Source organism: Uloborus diversus, chromosome 7, assembly GCF_026930045.1.
Source record: "Uloborus diversus isolate 005 chromosome 7, Udiv.v.3.1, whole genome shotgun sequence".
NCBI classification, from domain to species: Eukaryota; Metazoa; Arthropoda; class Arachnida; order Araneae; family Uloboridae; genus Uloborus; species Uloborus diversus.
This window is the reverse complement of record NC_072737.1, coordinates 139,836,792-139,841,905: the sequence shown is the minus strand read 5'-3', so window position 1 is coordinate 139,841,905 and position 5,114 is coordinate 139,836,792.

Sequence of the window (5,114 nt, the reverse complement as noted above, 5' to 3'; positions counted from 1 at the left end):
TTTTACCATTAACTACTAATATAGTGCTTTTGTAGAAAACAATAAATTAAAGTACAAGAAAAATATATTTGACCCAAAGAAAGACAATCGTTTTCTCTTTTAACTATAGCTTTGAAATTTAATATTTAAATACATAATTGAAAAAAACTATATATGTCATTGCTTTGACGGGATTTTTGAAACATATCAATAACATAAAGCATATATACCTACTAGGGCTGGGCGATACATCGATACATCGCAAAACACCGGTGTCAAGCAATCATCGCCACGCCGGTGTTTATATTTACTGTTCTTCCGATACACCGCGATTCCCGGTGAAACGCGATGTATCACGCTACATCGTGATGCGCCGCGATGTTTCCAACGGCATCAGAACGTCTGAGCGAACCACGATGCTTGCGAAAGACCGCGTTCGTTGAAACACCGCGATGCGTCGGAAGGAAGAACGGCCTCATAATGATTCGGCGAGATTGCGCACGTTCGGGGCCTTCGCGATTCTCCCCGGCTCGCTGATACACCGCGATGCATCACGATGCGTCGGAAGAACTGCCTTCGCAGATACATCGCGAATGACTCGGCGAGACTACTCGCTGATACACCGCGATGCATCACGATGCATCGGAAGAACTGCCTTCGCAGATACATCGCGGATGACTCGGCGAGACTACTCGCTGATACACCGCGATGCGTCGAAAGAACTGCCTTTGAGAATACATCGCGGCTTATGATGACTCGGTGACTGAAGTCGAAGCATCGCTTCTCGCAGCCAATGGCGAAGCATCGTGATATTATGTCGATGGCAGGGCCGTAGACAGGGTGGGGACCGTTGGGACAAATACCCCCCGAAATTCTAGGACACAAACTTTTTAGTCCTTCCCTTTTTTTAGTTTTTCCTTCTCCGCTCAAAAGAAAAAAGAAAAGAAACAACCAAGACTCTGAATCCTCTAATCAAAACGTTTCCCCTTCACCTTGACCTTGCTACTTCTTTCTTTAAGTCAAACCCCTTCTCTGACTCCCCCCCCCCGCACAAAAAATGCGCAGTGGACTGGGGTCATTGTTTAAATGGGGAATGTCTTCCAAAATATGAAATTAAAATGAATCTTCTGTGTTTTTATGTGGCTCATGCTTTTGCAGACCTTGCGCCTTACCCCACCCCCTCCCCCTTGGTGGACACCCTTGATTTAATGAAAAGAAAATACATCGAAATATCGCGATGTATCGGAATATCGCGATGTTTACTCGCGATATATCGCGATGTTAAAATCTGCAACATCGCCCAGCACTAATACCTACTATTATACACTTAAGTTTTGCTGATACCTTTTACTTAAAATGCAATGTTGATTTAATGCTCATTTTCTTTTGATTCCCTTCACTAGAATACTTTGCTTAATTTCTACTTTCCTCATACCCCTAATTTCTTACATCATAAAATTACAGATAGTGACCTCCAACTTTTAATGCCAGCATGCCAAAGAAGTTTTGTAAATGTTTTTCTTTTGACATTTATGAAACTTTTGCACCAGGAAAAACTTTAGAGTACTGAGCTAACTACAGGAATAACTTAGAGAAGCATATTCATTCTTGGTATGATAACAGCAAGAATTTGTTTTAAAATAGAATAATACACAGATTTTTTTAAAGAGAGCTGTGTTATGAATACAAATTGAACATTCAACTTCGGGCCACATTGAAATAATTATTTTTACACTCATATTCACAGGAAGTTTGTGCATCAGATGAACTTAAAACTGATTTCTGGCTGCAAAGCATAGACCCACCATTTCAAAGATTCTAATGGTTGTTCTTGCTCATTGAAAGGTCCAGTTAAAGCATTATTACCAGCAAAATTAAAACTTTGCAGCAGACTTTAATAAAGTAACTGTCATGCAAAGTCTAAATTCAACTAGTGTTGTGCTTTAAGTTTCCATGAAATCATTCATCTTCTCGCTATTCAGGATCAAACAATTGACATCTTGGTAAACTAACATGGAGGAACCCTTCTGAAAAATATACAATAAGCAAAAAATGTATTCATAATTCACAATACAAATTGAACATTCAACTTTAAGCACATTGAAATAATTTTTTTTATACTTATCCCACAGGAAGTTTGTGCATCAGATGAACTTAATACTGATTTCTGACTGCAAAGCATAGACCCAGCATTTCAAAGATTCTAATGGTTGTTCTTGTTCATTGAAAGGTCCAGTTAAAGCATTATTACCAGCAAAATTAAGACTTTGCAGCAGACTTTAATAAAGTAACTGTCATGCAAAGTCTAAATTCAACTAGTGTTGTGCTTTAAGTTTCCATGAAATCATCCATCTTCTCACTATTCAGGATCAAACAATTGACATCTTGGTAAACTAACATGGAGGAACCCTTCTGAAAAATATACAATAAGCGAAAAATGTATTCATAATACAAATAGAACATTAAACTTTGGGCACACTGAAATAAAGCATTTTTATACACATGTCCGCAGGAATTTTGTGCATCAGATGAACTTGGAACTGACGACTGACCAGTGAAAAACCCACAATCTCAAAGATTTCAATCATTGCTCTAACAATGACTGCTCACTGAAAGGTGAACTTGTACTTCAGGTTCTATTGACAAATGTACCAGGTGCCCTACTAATTTAATAGAACAGTGTTTCATGCTTAAATAATTTAGCTCTTAGCAAACTACAAAATCTTTCATTTGTTGCTAGACAAAGTTAAAGTTCAGTAGAGATTAAAAATCTGGCATATAATTTTAAGTAATGAATTAAACAGCTAAATAGTTTCAATTATGTAAGGATTAGGAAATAAGTATTTTACTCATGATAAACACCTATTTGTTACAAATCTATAATGCTGGATAAGAATACCTAAAATGCATGAATTTTGACAGTAAATTAAACAGCATACTGATTTCTGACACCAAGAATATGAAAATTAATAAATGTTCATTTTTGGCACACCCGGGAAGGCTAATAGGGAGAATATTCAACAAGAAAAGATATGATGGTTGAAGGGAAGGGGACTTAACAGGAAGAACCTTTACAGAGTTAATTTTTGAAGGAAATATTTTGCCGGGAAATTGAACAGTTAAAGGGCTATTCCATGGAAAACTAATTTTTTCCCGCACGTGACGCTTCGTATATATCATAAAAAGTAATAATTTAAAAGGATAATGAACAAAATTTTGTTGCTTAAGACATCACAAACGCATATGTGACTTCTTTAGCCAAAACTCTCTTCAAAAATTATTTCTTTTTTATGAAATACAGAAACCGTCACGTGCAGGACAAAATGACCATTTTCAATGGAATAGGCATAGACATATTTTTTTTTTCAATGGTTTAAATAATTATTTCTAAACTTATGACATATGTTTCCTTTACATTGGAACCATAGCTTTCAAAATCTGCAATTTGTTTCGTCATTGTTGTATTAATAGAGCAAAAATATTAGCTTATCCACAAGCAAGTTACCAGAGGTTGACTTTAGATGTCCCCCCGCACGTGACGCATGTAAATAAATTTTAATTTAAATAACAAAATTGTTTCAGAAGTATCTTTGTATCAAATTTAAAGATTAAAAAAATGGCTTACGCCAGTTTCATTAAAATATTAAGAGATATGACGAAATGTTAATGAAATTTAAGCGTATTTTTGTCCCACATGTGACGGAGGAATGGCCCTAAATAGTTTCAACTATGCAACAGGAAAAGAAAATAAATGTCAGAATGAAGTCATTTGATGCTCAACTACACAGGAGACAGAAAGAATCCTTACTTAAGACTTGATATCTGAAAGAAAGTTAATTATGGCAGAAAATTAAATTTGCTGCTAAATATTCCTAATTGTTCAAGGAACAAAAATGCTTTACAGTACAATTTTCAACAGCGTTCATTATAAACACATCTTTGCACGCTAGGCCAACAGGAGGAATCTGCCCTTAAGAATAGATGACAGGAATAAATTTAATTCTGGCAATAATTAAAAATTAATTATACATCAAAATGTTTTTACTAAATGAAGGAAATTAAACAATTTATTCACGATAACAGATTTCTAGTTGACGCAGATCTACACACGCTAAAGGCTGACAGGAACAATTCTGACAAAAGTCAACACGTCTGAGAAAAATGATTGTTAATTTTGGATAATTAAGCAACTCAGTAGCTTTAATTATGCAAGGAAAAGGAAACATCTAAATGTTTCACAAAGGATAAACGTTTAATGATGTGAATACATGCACGCTTGCAGGAAGAATCCTTAAGGATGTCTTAAAAAATGTACGTTAATTTAGGCGGGAAATTAAAAGAAGCCTAATAGTTTCGATTATTCAAGGGGGGGGGGAAGCAAAAATCTCAAGCACACGAGAAACGTTTATTTAATGCACACCTATGCAAGCTAACGTCTAACAACAATTTCCCATATGATATTAGATATCTGAAAGACGTCTAATTATGGCATTAATAAATATAAATTTTGTCCGGATAGAAAGTACAGATGCACAGAATGATAATCTAGAAAAAAACCTAAGGCCTAGCCATAATAAATCTTAATACATGCTTTTAATTTCATGACCGTTGTACTGTCCAACCACAGATTGCATGGAATTTTCAAACGTCCGGATCAACGAATCTATGTGAATAAGGGGGGGAAATAAAAATTTGATGCGCGTATTCCGCTCATTTGAATGAGACTCGGCTTCTGCAAAAGCTGACATCGGTAAAAAATAAATTTATCCATTTCCGGCTGTAAAACGGTGTTTGTCATTCCATACAATCCGTGGTCAGACAGTAAGCATAAATAAAGGAACATGCTCTTTTTCAAAATAAAAAAAAAACAAAAAGATACAACTTAATATAGTCACATCCAAGAAAATGTTTCACTTACTTTCATGCATATTTAATTGTAAAAATCTCATCATAATAAATACATTAACACATTACTCATTACTACATTCTTCAAGCCATTTTTTAAACCACGCACGAGGTACAGGAAGAATCTTTGTCGCCAAGTCTGAGAATGATATCATTTAGCGCCAAAATATAGGGTTGCCTCCCGTTTATCTGTCAGGATCGTTCCTGCATTGACCGATTTCCTTGCATTA